Below are 16,812 nucleotides of genomic sequence, written 5' to 3' on the forward strand. Positions count from 1 at the left end.
TGTCATATTGACCCATTTGCACCGAAACAAAGGGACCTTCAAACCACGTCCATAGTCAAGTTCCCATATGTCCTCTATGTAACCATAATATGTTTCCTTTCCCGTCTTGGTTTTGCATCAAAGCGGACACCACTGTTTTGGTTGGTGCTCTTCTTATCTTGGGCGATTGTGTAAAATGTATTACCATTTATCTCGTACCCTTTGAAAGTCATTATATTCTAAGATGGTAACTGGGACAGCGAGTACATGTCATCTTCAATAGAGGCGTCATGCATGGTACGTGTCTGCAACCAGCCGGCGAAACTCCTGGTTTGTTCACGTGTAATCCAGTCATCAGACCGCTCCGGGTGTTTGGAGCGTAGAAAATTCTTGTGTTCGACCATATACGGAGCCACCAAGGCGGAATTCTTTAGAACTGTGTAGTGTGCTTCAGTGAGAGAATGTCCATCCATACATATTAGTTGATTCCCTCCTAGCGTGCCTTTTCCATCCAGTCTGCCCTTATGCCGCGATTCAGAAACACCAATCGGCTTAAGGTCGGGAATAAAGTCAATAGAAAACTCAGTGACCTCCTCATTGTGATGGCCCTTGGATATGCTTCCTTCTGGCCTAGCATGGTTATGAACATATTTCTTTAAGACTCCCATGAACCTCTCAAAGGGGAACATATTGTGTAGAAATACAGGACCCAAAACGTTAATCTCTTCGCATAGGTGAACTAGGACGTGCGTCATGATGTTGAAGAAGGATGGTGGGAACACCAACTCGAAACTGACAAGACATTGCACCAAATCATTCTCTAACCTTGCTATGATTTCTGGATCGATTACCTTCTGAGAGATTGCATTGAGGAATGCACATAGCTTCACAATGGCTAATCGAACGTTATCCGATAGAAACCCCCTCAATGCAACCGGAAGCAGTTGCGTCATAATCACATGGCAGTCATGAGACTTTAGGTTCTGGAACTTTTTCTCTGCCATGTTTATTATTCCCTTTATATTCGACGAGAAGCCATACGGTACCTTAATACTGAGCAGGCATTCAAAGAAGATTTCCTTCTCTTCTTTGTTAAGAGCATAGCTGGCATGACCCTGATGTATGTCGTCTTTTCCGTGCATATGTTGCTGGTCCTCCCGTGCCTCAGGTGTATCTTTTTTCTTCCCATACACGCCCAAGAAGCCAAGCAGGGTCACGCAAAGATTCTTCATCACGTGCATCACGTCGATTGCGGAGCGGACCTCTAGGTCTTTCCAATAGGGCAGGTCCCAAAATATAGATTTCTTCTTCCACATGGGTGCGCGTCCGTCAGCGTCATTCGGAACAGGTTGTCCGCCAGGACCCTTTCCAAAGACTACCTTCAAATCCTTGACCATATCATGTACATCAGCACCAGTACGATGGCGAGGCTTCGTCCGGTGATCCGCCTCGCCTTTGAAATGCTTGCCTTTCTTTCTTACGGGATGCCTGCTCGGAAGAAATCGACGATGTCCCAGGTACACATTCTTCTTACAATTATTCAAATATATACTGTCGGTATCATCCAAACAGTGCGTGCATGCGCAGTATCCCTTGTTTGTCTGTCCTGAAAGGTTACTGAGAGCAGGCCAATCATTGATGGTCACGAATAGCACCGCCTTTAGGTCAAATTCTTCCCCCATGTGCTCATCCCATGCACGTACACCTGTTCCATTCCACAGCTGTAAGAGTTCTTCAACTAATGGCCTTAGGTATACATCAATGTCGTTGTCGGGTTTCTTAGGGCCTTGGATGAGCACTGGCATCATAATGAACTTCCGCTTCATGCACAACCAAGGAGGAAGGTTATACAAACATAGAGTCACAGGCCAGGTGCTATGGTTGCTGCTCTGCTCCCCAAAAGGATTAATGCCATCTGCGCTTAGACCAAACCATACGTTCCTTGCATCATCTGCAAACTCCTTCCCGTACTTTATCTCGATTTTTCTCCACTACGACCCGTCAGCGGGTACTCTCAAATTTCCGTCTTTCTTACGGTCTTCTCTGTGCCATCGCATCGCCTTGGCATGCTCTTTGTTTTGGAACAAACGTTTCAAGCGTGGTATTATAGGAGCATATCACATCACCTTGGCAGGAATCTTCTTCCTGGGGCGCTCGCCCTCGACATCACCAGGGTCATCGCGGCTGATCTTATAGCGCAATGCACCACATACCGGGCAAGCGTTCAAATCCTCGTACTCACCGCGGTAGAGGATGCAGTCATTAGGGCATGCATGTATCTTCTGCACCTCTAACCCTAGAGGGCAGACAGCCTTCTTTGCTTCGTACGTACTCTCGGGCAATTCGTTGTCCTTTGGAAGCATATTCTTTATCATTACCAGCAACTTTCCAAATCCCTTGTCAGATACACCATTCTCTGCCTTCCATTTCAGCAATTCCAGTGTGGTGCCCAACTTTTTCTTGTCAGCTTCGTAATTCGGGTACAACAATTTCTTGTGATCCTCTAACATGCGCTGCAACTTCTTTTTCTCCAAATCACTTGCGCAGTTTCTCTTTGCATCGGCAATGGCCCGACCTAGATCATCAGCGGGCTCATCTGATGCCTCTTCTTCAGCTTCTTCCCGCATTGCCGGCTCAGCTTCTTCCCCCATTGTTGTATCGTCGTATTCAGGGAACCCATGGCCAGGATAGCTCTCGTCGTCCTCTTCTTCTTCATTGTCTTCCATCATAACCCCTCTTTCTCCATGCTTGGTCCAAACATTATAGTGGGGCATGAAACCGGACTTAAACAGGTGGACGTGAATGGTTCTTGACGTAGAGTAATTGTGATCATTCTTACAGACAGCACATGGACAAGGCATAAAACCATCCGCCCGCTTGTTTGCCTCAGCCGCAAGCAGAAAAGTTTGCACGCCATTAATGAACTCGGGAGAGCATCGGCCATCGTACATCCATTGTCAGCTCATCTTCATTACACAACACCGAAAAGACCAAATTAATACAAGTTCATACATATAGTTCATACATATAGTTCATACATAAAGTTCATACAACACTTAAATGCAACAAACAAATAACTCTCTAACTAAAGCATTTAAATGCAACAACAAATGCGATCAAGATCGCAACTAAGGTAACAATTGATCCAACAACATAATGATAGCAAGCCTCACTATCAATGGCATATTTTGTAATCTTTCTAATCTTCAAGCGCATTTTCTCCATCTTGATCTTGTGATCATCGACGACATCGGCAACATGCAACTCCAATTCCATCTTCTCCCCCTCAATTCTTTTCAATTTTTCTTTCAAATACTCGTTTTCTCTTTCAACTAAATTTAACCTCTCGACAATAGGGTCGGTTGGAATTTCCGGTTCACAAACCTCCTAGATAAAAATATCTATGTCAACTTGATGGGCATAATAATTTGTCATAAACACGAAGTGCAACAACTAGTTTTAAAAGAGAATATACCACATCCGAATCATAACAAGGACGAGAGCCGACGTGGACGGATATCAAAACCATGGCACTATGTATAACAAACAACGTACGGGTAAGATAATTATACGAGTAACTATATATCCAAATCACACAAACATCAATTTGGTAATGTAAAACATTCATGAACAAGAGGCTCGCCACAAGGTGGTGCCGGCGACGGGACGGTGCGGGCGATCGACGGTGGTTACGACGGAGATTTAGAAGGCACTAAGTAAACCACACCTACATATGCAAACTAAGTGTTATTTTTGACCTCAAATTTCATATAAATCAAATACTAGCACATATATTTCCTCCCAAATTACTAAACTCATAAATTAATCACTATACAAAGCATTGCAAGAGCTAATCTAGCAATGAGAGATGAAAGGACAAAGTTGCTAACCTTTGTGATCATTTGAATGGATGGGGGCCTTCAAATCTTGACAAATTTTGGGCAAAATGTGTGATGAGCTCGAGAGGAAGAGGGGAAGAACAGAGAGGAGAGGGGAAAGGGGAAGAACAGAGCGAGCTCGGGTGGACGAAGGGTTTATGTACGACGACATTTAGCACCGGTTCATGCCACGAACCGGTACTAAAGGTGCTGGAGGGGCCCCGGACTGACAACATCCTGCCACCACTCACTTTAGTACCGGTCCGTGGCACGAACCGGTACTAATGAGAGCGGCCGGCTAGCCGTTGGAACCGGCACTAATGCACACATTAGTGCCGGCTCAAAATCAAACCGGCACTAATGTGCTTGACATTTGATCCTTTTTCTACTAGTGAGGCATGTTGTTTCACTTGATTCGTTGACATTAGTTTGCTTTCGGCTATTTTGCAAGTTTCTCATGTTTTAGGAAGTTTTAAAATGCCGTATTGCTACATCTGGTCCTTGAGTCTTGTCTGGTAGAGGTACAAATCCAGAAAAGCCATGGATCTGGAGCAGTGCATGGGTTAATAACCATACCCTAGTTAAGTAATTTTTGTTTATTTGCAACAAAATTAAAGCAAACCTAAATTAAATTTTATAATAAACGGGTAATCTCCAAACTCTAATATGTGTTGCATCTAGTTGTATTGTATCTATGCGTGGTATCAGAGCCATACTTGACATGTAGGACGAAATCTTCAGAACACCTAAGCCTATGCGTGTAGAAATAATTCCTTACTAAACGGTCCTCTTGATCTTATCCCCTCCTTATTCTGGTTTCCCCTTCCCATCTGCTTCCTTCTTGGCTAAGCTAAGTCCTCCACCCCATGCAGCCCTACTTAACAACCGGCATCCATTGTCCTTTCCTAAGCACCACTCGGGTCGCACCTGCTACCTAACCCGCCTAAATGCACCATGCGCCATCCACCCATCCCTGACGTCCCGCCGCCAGCAAGAACATATATTCTGGAACTGATCTGGATATATAAAGGCTATGAGTACCCCTAGGGAAACTGGTAAATTCCAGTAGTGGAAGTGTGCTTCTGATTTATTGAAGAAGGTTAATATCTTACCTTGTAAACCGGTGAATACTCCTTTATCGACTTTTGGCACAAGGTGGTACACTGTGGGAGCAGAATATGCAATACAATACTGAAGTATAGTGGGAGCATTACAATATTTGATGCTTACTAGATCGCATTTATTTTTTCTGGTTAACAAAGTGTGTCAAAACTTGCATGCTCCTACTACATTGCACGGGTTGGCTCTTAAAAGGATTTTGTAGTATGTAAAGCATACTCTCAAGTTTGGATAGTTTGGATTAAAGATATGCAAATCGAATTCCTTGCTGGTCAGCTGGTTTCTAGATGTCAAATGCAACTGCTGAAATCACGTGGATTCAATCTCTTTTGAAGGAGCTGCAAGTTAAAGTTCCTCAAAGTGCAAGATTGTGGTGGGTGACAATATTAGAGCAACTTATTTGTCAGCCAATCCAGTTTTCCATGGCGGGACAAAGCATATAGACTATCATTTTGTAAGTGAAGCTCATAAATTGCTTGATACCAGATTTGTTTCTTCTGGATATCAAGCAACAGATGGTTTTACTAAACCACACACTGGTCCACGGTTGGAGAATTTTGTCTAGAAACAGTTTAGTTTGAGGGGGGATGTTAGAAGTAACCACGACTTGTAATAGGATAGTTCTAGAAAGCCTTGTAGAGATATGTCTCATTCAAATGGAAACTGAATTCCTTGCCCTCCAAGCATTTTTGTAAGCCTATATCACGAATATGTGCAAGGACGAGTGTTACACGTTCGACCAAATCATACCCTTTTTTTCTATAATCACGGGCACCTCCTCCTCGCCACTTGGGGCAGACAATCCTTATCGCTAGGGATCTGACCCTGCCTTGCAAAAATTTCGGGATCTGACCCTTTCTTATCACTAGGGTCCATGGCGGTAGGTTATAACAGCCTACCGCCAAGGTCCCTGGCAGCCCTACCGCAATTTTTTCCTAAGTATGAAGCATAGTGTACGCTCGCGCCTACCGTCGGGCACCTTGACGGTAGGGTTGTACAGGCTACCGCCAGCGGTAGCAAAAGGGTCAGATCTCGAAATATTTGCAAACTGGAGTCAAATCTCGATTAACTTTCGGAAAAGGGTCAAAACACGAAATTTTGCAATCCCAGGCTGCTGCCCAACAACACCTCCTCCCCGCCAAGCGGATTGCGCACCACAACACAAAAGCTAGCACAGTACTTTTGGATTATGGATGTCGGACTCTGATCGATTGTTCAGTAAAAGTGACCGAGACAGATATCTGCAGATTGCCATATCCTAGACCAAAAATGCTACACATACAGTCTTTTACGGGTCTGCTACAAACCCTTCCACAAATTCTCTTCGCCCCGATTTTCACACGTGTGGGGCCCGCCCTCACCCTTCGTCCAACTAAGACGCGCCTGTAGTTCAGGAATCAGCCCGTATACTTATGTAAAGCTACGTACGTCTAGCAAAACCCATCCTAGACACCCTTGCCGGGAAAAAAATCCCAATCACCTGACTCAAAAGACAGATCCTATAGGAAACGGCTATGGCCCGTTCCTTGCGTGTTGCCTGATGCAAATAAAAGGTATACTATTGCATATGCAACCCAAAATAGTAATGTGATACTGCAGTAAATTCTATGCACCAATAAGGAGTCAACTCGTGCACACATGCTTTCGGCGGCATAATTATTCCAACTGCCCATTCCTTGCGTGTTGCGTGATGCAAATAAGGTAGTATTGCTTGTCTTCGATGCAACCCCAAAGAAAACCCTAAAAAAACAAAAGATCACAGTGACGATACTGCAGTAAATTATCTGCACCATCAATATATTACAATAATTCCTTACTTCAAGTTGGAGCAACCCAAGATACGAAATACTCGTGCACACACACATGCTTTCGGTGGTCCGTGTATATAAGCAGCCTGGCTGCCGTTGAAAACGCAGCTACGTACATACATACACCGCCATGAATCCCGAGCTTCTCATGGCGGTAAACAACGGCGATCACAAGCACCTGAGGCGCCTTCTTGGCGGGGAAGATCAAGTTGCATCTCCAGCCACCGCCACCGCCGCCGGCATCGTCGTCAACATCGACCACCACTCTACAGTGAGCTCCGCAATCCTGCAAGGCGTCACCCCGGACGGCGACTCTGCGCTCCACGCAGTAGCAGCCTCCGGGGACGGCGACAGGTACCTGGAGAGCGCCAAGGTGATCTACGGCAAGGCCGGGCACCTCCTGGGCGCACGCAACACGGGGGGAAGCACGCCGCTGCACCGCGCCGCCAGGGCGGGCAACTCCCAGATGCTCTCCCTCCTCATCGAGCTGGCCAGAGCGGACGGGACGAGCAGGGTGGAGACGATCCTGAGGACGCAGAACGGGGTCGGGGAGACGGCGTTGCACGAGGCGATCCGCGGAGACCACGCCAGCGCGGTGGACGTGCTGATGACGGCGGACCCGTGCCTGGCCCGTCACCATCTTGTCAGCGCCGCCTCGCCGCTGTTCCTCGCCGTCTCGCTGTGCCGGTACGGCATGGCGCAGAAGCTGTACGAGAGAGACAACCAGCTGTCCTATTCTGGACCTGGGGGACAAAATGCTTTGCATGCTGCGGTTCTTCGGAATAAAGGTACGTACTCCTACATGATATGAAATTGCGCGGCTTGTTACACATACATACACACTATAACAGAGTGCTCGTATGGATCTAAATTGCACGTGACATATTTGCTCTTGATCTAATTATAATTGAGTGTGAGATGTTAGAGCATCTATAGTCGAAGACATCAAATCCGGCCCCTCAAACACACGCGGATGCGTTTGCGCGTCCGCAGGCACTCCTCATTTTGGTGCGTCCGCCACCCGTGTATCTTAAATCCGACTCCTCATATCCATGCAACACGTGCACGTATGAAAATAAACTAAAGTAGATCAACGAACTAGCACCAAATCTAATTAATTCGAGCGTAATTCTAGCATAAAATATTGATGGACAGCCAAAAGATGCAGTTTCACTCGGACAATACACTAAACAAACGATTAAGAATTTAATTAAATGGAGAAAGGGCGGAGGAAATCACCATTTCCTTGCCGCCCCTTTCCCCTTAGGGTCAGCGGTGCTTCTTTGGCCTTTGGTGTAGGCGTCGGCCATCGGAGGGTCGTCGTCGAAGCTTGATCCGTCGTCGGAGCCGGCCCATGACGGGAGGTACGTGAGCACCCGTTCTCCTAACTGGTGCAGAAGGCGCCGGTTGGGAGCTCCCATTAACCATAGTCTTGCACTCTTGCTCGCCTTTGCCTTGTAAGTTTTGTTCCGGGCTGGTCAGGGGCAATAGGATGATCGAAATGGGCCAGGTTTCCTTCCAGCCCAGGCTAAACCGAACGGCCATTCTCGGCCTGACTTCAAACCTGGCCCGGCCGATCTGGCCGGAATGGGTCGCATTCTGGGCCGTTACTGCTGCAACTGAATGGCCCTGAGACAGCCGGGTCGTTAGAAACCTCTGCTGCGCCGATCACAGGTGTATGATTTTCGATCCATCCATCTTCTTTTTTTGTGTGTGGACTTCGCATTTTGATTCCATATACAATGGGCGTCAACATGATATTCACCATGGCTGGAGCACGGCCACCGGTCACAGCAGTAGTCGCAAACTAAGGAAATGTAGTTTTAAGCGTAATTTTTAGGGTTTATGGTCTTTGATTCACAAATGAATAAATGGCACGACTGGCGCCTGGTACAACATTTTTTTACGAAACAAATTGAGTGGTAGGTGCAAATAAATTAGATATCAAAAATTGCTCAAACGATTCGCTAATACATTCATTATGTGATGACTCGGTGTCATGACGTGTGATGCTCATTGTCGCCTCGTCGGACCATAGCCCACCACATGTCATAAACTTCAAGTATATAAAAAAAGATTGCAAAAGCAAAAAAGAAATGCCCAAAGCTATGCTGCTGGTCGAGAACCTGTGGCTGCTGGGCGATATTCCACGTCAGCATTAGCAACAAAATGAAAAGAGGTAACAAACGGCCCATAACTCCAACTCTAACGTGACTGCTCAATCAGAAGGTCTGGGGGTTAGTACCACCTCGTGTACCTAGTGTGCGTTGAAGCCAACACATTTTATAAATATAGACGATTCTCAAAAAAAAAATATGCGGACAAGCCACGCATTATGATGATCGGCTTCAGCCCATGTAAATTGTTGGGCGGAAAGCTAAATTCTCGTACTGTAAAAAACAGGAGACGTAAATACGAAAAGAAACGGGATAAAAATGATAATGGCGCCAGAACGGGACAGAATTTTCCCATCCCGTTTTCACCCCTATACCCAGCAACTCTTCGGCTCCTATCCCCACCGCATCGTCAAGGTCCGTGCTGGACGCCTCACTCCCGCTCCATCTTGCTTCCCTCCTCTGCCCGCCTGCCAATCTAACGTCTCGAGTGGCAGTTGAGTTAGGAGATTTTGCTGCAATCCGAGGCGTGCGGCAAGGTTGGAGGCCGAGGGTTCCCGTTAGGGTTTGGTCTCGTCATGGAATGCAAGCAAGGGGTGTCACCGATGCAGTACTGGTGCTGATTTCGTGGATTTGTGTCGTGATATGGGTCAATGACATGAGCGAATTGTGGGTGACTCTGTGCTGATTTCGGATATCTCAGTTTGAGAATGTTAACCATGAAGTTATCACCTACATTAATAATTATTACTCTCACTAACCATTTTCTCGAATGCATTCCCCAATAATGTAAATATTGATAGGATTGTAATTTGAGCTTCTCTCTCTTAGATTCATATCATTCCTAATCTACATGCCTAAACAAAATATGCCTTATATCGGCTGTAACCATACAGAAAATATCTTTCAGCTTAATACAAAATACGCAGCTATTGCATTCGAGAAAAGATATGCCATAATATAGGGAGTACACAGGGTGAATTATAAGAAGGGATGCATTATAAGTTCCCCATCTAGTAAATTAAGACTTTCTCCTTGGATGGAATCATATACAAAAACAAATTCACATTTCAACAAACATAAAAATGAATATTGTAAATGAGTACATAACATATGTTCGTACATAATAGATTAATAGCAAGAATATTGGTTGTGCAAGAGTACATGGTTTATGTTTGAACATCATATATTATTAGCATTATATATTAGCTAGATTGGACATGAGTGTACATAAGTTCTACCATTCATATATTATTACATAACAATGATATAGCACATATAATCCATACATAAGCATATCAAAAAGGTACAGGCATACAAACACCCCTATCCCAGTATTTGATATAGAAAATAAAAAAGAACAAGAAATTCGACTTGGTGGATCCTTGAATTTTTATGATTTTCTGTATTTAAAAGGACAAAAAAAATACTTTGGTTAGTTCAAATGCTTAAATTTTAATTGTCCCTTATTTCTTCATATATTTTGTGAGATTTTTGCTATACATTTCCAAGCTAAAATGTATTAGTTTTATACAGCCAATATACGATGGGAAGTTTCACCCAATATATGGTCCTGACTCCTGAGTTTGTATCTAATTAATATCAAATTCTCTGAATCCGATCTAGTATTTATGATAAATTTACATCTGTCCCAGATCCATCCTTGGCTACGGATGATCTGGCCGTTAAATATCCAACCATGTTTCACCAAATACAAAGGTTATCCATATTAATAGTAGAAATCAATTTCACCAACTACTGCACAATAATGGAAATCTCTCTTACCATACATATCCATTGAACGGTTGTAGTTTTGTACTTTCATTTTCTCCACTATGTTGGGACAAAAGGCTATGTTGTTGCTGTTTTTGTATTTTCTCAATAGTATTATTTAACACAAACATGGCTAACTTGCAGATATGGTGGAACTATTAATAGGATGGAACACGCAGCTTACTAAACAAAGAGATCAATATGGAAACACTCCTCTACATTTTGCGCTATCAGTTTTGGAACGTCACCCACATGGAATGCTTCCCATATATGCTGTGCCAGTTATAAAAGGAAAAGATATTACAACACTTCTGAATATAGAAGAACCTCCGTTGGAGCTCACCAGGCAACTATTAGAAGCAGATGCACTTTCAGCATATGAACCAGATAAAAAAGGGTCATTCCCCATACATATCGCTGCATCGTCAAATAGACTTTCAGCCATCATTATTTTAGTCACAAGGTATCCCGGTTGTGCCAGTTTGCGCGATGCTGATGGAAGAACTTTTCTTCATATTGCCGTCAAGAAGAAGAGATTTGATATAGTTTGGTACGTCTGCCAGACACCTATGTTCACGTCAATTTTGAACACACAAGACAATGAAGGCAACTCTGCTCTACACCTAGCTGTGGAGACCGGGAATTTGTGGACTTTTGCTTGTTTGTTTGTGAACAAACACATAGATTTAAATTTACTAAACAACAAGCAGCATACTCCGCGGGAAGTTTCAATTAGCTCAATTCCAACAGGGCTATATTGTTTTCTGGTAATATTTCCTCCTCTTTGTTCTAACATATTTCATAGACTTTGAGCAAAAAATAGGAAAAGTAATAATGCTTTATCCTGTTTGTAGAATTCACGAATTCTAATACAAGAAGCACTAATGTCAGCCAATGCTACTTGTGATATTTGTCGCCGGGATGACGATGTGGAAGAAGAACATAATCCCAAATTACAAGCAGCGAATGAGGAAAAAGGATCTAAAGTAGTATCAGATTCAACCCAATTTCTTAGCTTTGGCATAGTGCTTGTTATAACGATGGCATTTGGTGCTACTTTTGCCTTGCCTGGGGGTTACAAAGCTGATGAAGGAACACCGGCTCTTGCTCGCACAAAACAGTTTCAAGGCTTCTTGATGGCAAATGCTTTAGCATTTTTGTGCTCAACAGTAGCCATCATAAGTCTTTCATTTGCTGGAACACCTACAGTTGAGTTGCTGATGCGCTACACACAGTATAATTTATCCATATTTTTGGCTTTGAATGCATTAGGATCCTTGGTCGTGGCTTTCATAATTGCTCTATATGTCATGATTACACCAGTTGCTGCTATAACTTTTATTGCGGTTATTGTGGTGATTGTTTCAACAACAATCCTCTATTCTGCCACACTAGTTGAGAAACTTTCTATACTTTTATTAGTGTTATGTTTTAGAATAGGAATTCTGCCAGTACTAAGATCTAGTATCTCTAAATTAATTTTATTTACTTGTTGGCCACTCATAGTAATCATAGTCTGGCAAGAAACATGCATGGCGACACCTGTGATTTAAGCAAAAGGCATCAGAGTGATATTATGAAATGGACATGTTTCTTGCCAATTTGTTTTAAAGTTTCTGTGTGACAACTGTTGTAATTGTAACCATGTGAATATTTTTTAAACATAATACCTATTACTTATTTGGTTGATATCCATGCAGAAAAAGAAAGACTACTCTGCCCAGAAGCAAATGCGTGTGTATGGCAGGATGTACTCTGTTATCCATTCATAGAACTTTCTATGCTAAATCATCCTTGTTTGGATTGTAGTTACGAAAGAAAAACTAAATATTTTCATCTCTCTAGCTAAAAGAACGTAGGCCGAGTCTCACAAAGCACAGCTTTATCGGGAGATTTGTGTGTGGATTTTCCAAAATGGGTTTCTACGGTTCGAGCCAAATGTTAAGTTGATTCTTCAACCCAATAGTCCCCAAAAAATAAAAGAGAACAAAAATGTAGTCACTTCAATTTTATCCCACTTACAAAAAAATCCCATATGAACCTATTTCTTAATTTACACACTTGCATGCATCAGATCATATGTGAATCCAGAAATAGAGCTGCTCGAGCAGAGAAATCTAAAGAATGATCTGAATAAACTGAAGTGCATTTTTTTATGATAGATTTGCAAACGCTGTTGGAATTATTCGGCTTGGCCCATTTAAATTCATAATAATTGCCAAAAATCTCAAATAGCCACTCATGCATGCAAACCCTATTCGGCGCTTGCAGCGCCGGTTAAAGGCATTTTTCCTAACCAGTGCCTGCAGTCGCGCTAACTGGGCTGGCCCATTTATCTGTAGTTCTTTTTTCTTCTGTTTCCAAAAACTTCTTATGATAGATTTTGCAAACACTGTTGGAATTATTCGGCTTGGCCCTTTAAATTCCTAATGATTGCAAAAGATCTCAAAGAGCCATTCATGCAGGCAGACCCTATTTGGCGCTTGCAGGGCCGGTTAGCGCCGGTTAAAGGCAATTTTCCTAACCAGCGCCTGCAACCGCGCTAACTGGGCTGTCCCATTTATCTGTAGTTTTGTTTCTTCTGTTTCAAAAAATGCAAAAAAATGCGAGCGGGATAAGTCGATCCGGTGACTTCCTGTTTTGAGGCGCAACGCACTAACCACACAGCCACACAACCTCGTCTTATATTGTCCATCTTTCTCATCCTTTTATTACTTCTACGTTTTCTTTCCTTTTTTCTTTCTTTCTTCTTCTTTGTTTTTCAAATCGATGAAAAAAAATTCAATGTTGTGAACTTATTTTTCAATCTGATAAACTTGTTTATGAACTTGATTTTTCAAATTGATGACTTTTTTAAAATCGATGAACTTTTTATATTTCTTTTGAACTTTTTTCATTTTTCAATGAACTTTGTTTTTAAATCAATGACAATTTTCATAAAATCTAAGAACTTTTTTTGAAAATCCATGAACTATTTTGGAAAATCGATGAACTTTTTTTGAAAATTGATGAACCATTTTTCAATTTGATGAACAATTGATGAACTTTTTTCTAAATCAATGAAATTTTTCAAAAAATGATGAAATTTCTGTAAAAATCGATGAACTTTTTTCTATTTTGTGATTTTTTAATACATGAACCTTTTACTAATTCATATTTTCTTTTAATTTTGTTCAAAAAAATTCCAAAAAATCACGTTTTTTTCCTGAAATGTGTGTGCAAGAAATAGCAGGGTTATGTTTTCATTTTTTTGCGCTGCTATCATTCACTAGCTCATAGTAGCTCGAGTGGTTACGCACTGTGGTCTATAATTAATCGGTGTGAGCTTGAATCTTCGTCGGAGCAATTTTTTTGGAGGTTTTTCGCGCTAGAAATCCCGTGAGTGTTCCTGGGCCAGCCCACAAGGTGTGGTAGTCGGCACCAGTTATCGGTTCCGGCGCATAAAGCGCCGTATAGGAGCTCCCATTCATGCATTGTAGGAGTGCAACAATTTAGTACCACATTGCTAGTGGAGGTGGAGGGAGGCCAACTTAAAAAGTCGGATGGTCTGATCTCTCATACTAGTATGTGGTAAAGAGGGAGAAGGAAGAACGCATGCACCCACTCACCTCTCCGCCCCAGGCATGACGTGGGCGTAGTCGTGCATGAATGGTCCGCCAAAATCCAACCCCAAGCCTTGTGCAGGTGCAGTTTATTTTTGTAGCATGTCCAATATGTTTTTAATATGGAATGTCATGGACGCCTAAACCGTAGCGGTTCTTCCTCCATAAATAAAAATACATACGGGCCGCCACCCCTAAACATACCTTATTATGAGTTATAGTGTTTTGCCTCCTTCTCCTGCTATGTTGTCGATGTAGTCTGCCCCATCCCGGTCGCCAGTGTGCACCAATGAGCGAGAAAGCAGGTCTCCGAAACCGCCGTCCTCTAAGCTCCTGCACTGGAAGAGGGTGACTAAGGTTTTTGGAAAGTACTTTACATGACTGCTCTATCTCTTCCATTACGGCTTGAGTTCCCCACTATTCTAGCGGTGCTGCTCATCATAGACTGCAACAACTGTTGTGTCGTCCTGTCTGGGCTGCGCCAACAACCATTCCGCCTACATCTACGACTTCATTGTCTACTACTTCTGCTCTGTAGGATCAGTCGACTTTTTATCTATACTGGTACGCAAGTTGCAGAGTATGGTTGGTGTTCTTTGTTTTCTGGTTTGATAGACTTGTCTAAATCTGACATGGACTCGTCTAGTTTTATTTGCAGTCTGTTCTTCTTGCGCATGATTTGTTTCTAGATTAAATTAAAACTAAAAGTGCTCTTACATCCAGCAATCCAAAAATCCTTTTGTTGGCACTTTGGTTTAATGGCTGGATTTGTTGATGCACCGAGGTCAACACAGTTACCTAGCGTGCACTTTAAAGATGGCAAGTGAAAGTCACGCTATGACTTACTGGCATTAATGTGCTATGGGTGTCTAATAGCAAGCCAGAAGGACAGCTTTGAGTTGAACAAGAGAAAACTTACGAAGATACTAACACAATCTGCTTGGGAGCTGCGCTTAATCATATCCAATCAATGTGAAAATCAGGGACTAAATTAAAATTGCTCAAGTCCAATCCATGTGAAATTCAGGGATTCAGGCAGGGAACCATGGTAGGTATCTAGGAAGTGGCCAATCTTTCATTTTAGACAAATAAATTGTTAAATCACTTAGTTCCATAGGCTGACCTAGGAGTTCCATATCATTATAAATTGTAAATTACTTTGTTCGAGCAAAATGGAACAAGAACAAATCTATTTTTCTCTTTGGTTTATGTCAAACTGGCCAACTTCCTAGGTAAAATAGTTAGCGACAACATTTTGTTCTCTACGAATGTACTTTACATTGCTTTGAGTTTTATCCAACATGCTGAGAATATCAACAACAAGGTGGCTAATTATCCAGTCAGCAAGCCTCCTGTCAGATTGAATAAATGTACCAAAACCAGAGCAAGGGAAATAACGACGTCATGAGTCTAGCCAAGAGAGGATGATCAGGTTTGGTTTAGTATTTAGGCCACCATATCAGCCAATCAAACCAATAGGGACTCACCTCCAGCACATGGAAACCCAAAACAAAACATTTTTGAAAGAAAAAGGAAGAGGTACTACGAACGTAGAAGACATCTATGGCAGGCATGCATCGGATCCAAGGTGAAAAAGAGTCATGGCAAAGAAATGCCTCAGATGCAAATTACCCATAAACTCGTGGTGCCTCGTCTGCATTTGCACAACACCTTTACACACAAAAAAAGTTATGAAACGTCAAATTAAACAAGGAAAACAAATAATCAGAGGTTCTTGTCTGAAATGAAATAACATAACTCAGTAGGGAATATGATCAGGAAAAAGCTAATACATGATTCATTGGGCATCATACAGTCAATCAACAAAATACCTGCGACCTCTTCTAAGGAATCAAAAATAGGAAGAGAAAAACAGAAAGAAAGAAAGAAAGAACGTGATGCAAGAGTATTATCAAGGGTGCATCAGATCTCCGAGGTGAAGAGAGTGTGATATCATAAAGTCGACCCTAACACAAATTACCCACAAATCTTTGTGCCCACTCATCTGGATCGACAATGATCTTACTATGATACAGCAATAAGACCGACCGAGGAAAACCTACAGACTTAGAAAGAACCAACAGGGGCAAGTCCTAGTGGTTTCCACACCTATCAGCCCAACAAATAATTCGTTATAGTTGAGGCCCATTACTAAGATGATTTCGTTGTGTGTAGATTTCAAAGATCAAATATTTCTGGTCTGGTTTAAAATTTTATTTCTGACACCTTGATACTTTTGAGGGCAACATCTTCATCGTCAATCTCGATGGCACTAGAGTGGCACTGCCGTGCATATGAAGCACAACACACGCATCAAATCAAAACAACAGTTTAACACATCACAATCCTGGATTTCGAAATGAAATGTGTAAAAATAAGTCAAGTGCAATAAATTGCTTGTAAATCTGGCAAAGCAAGGAACCACCTCTCACTCATTTTATATTGTCAACCATTTTAACGGACGAGGTTGTTTTTTACATCCTATGTTGCAGGCTATAATAATCTTATATATCCAAATACATTGCAAACAATTCATGCG

At 42.4% G+C, this 16,812-nt stretch overlaps 1 non-coding gene and 1 pseudogene across 1 annotated transcript; one reads left to right on the forward strand and one right to left on the reverse strand.

The window, feature by feature from the left end:
- Positions 1-6,914: 6,914 nt before the first annotated feature.
- Positions 6,915-12,219, forward strand: LOC109772800 (protein ACCELERATED CELL DEATH 6-like; annotated as a pseudogene).
- Positions 12,220-15,842: 3,623 nt separating this feature from the next.
- Positions 15,843-15,936, reverse strand: LOC120963690 (small nucleolar RNA Z101). The gene has a single exon (XR_005755439.1). It is a non-coding gene; the product is annotated as a small nucleolar RNA Z101 (small nucleolar RNA).
- Between the last annotated feature and the right edge of the window lie 876 nt (positions 15,937-16,812).

This window comes from Aegilops tauschii, chromosome 4 (genome assembly GCF_002575655.3).
Source record: "Aegilops tauschii subsp. strangulata cultivar AL8/78 chromosome 4, Aet v6.0, whole genome shotgun sequence".
NCBI lineage: Eukaryota > Viridiplantae > Streptophyta > Magnoliopsida > Poales > Poaceae > Aegilops > Aegilops tauschii.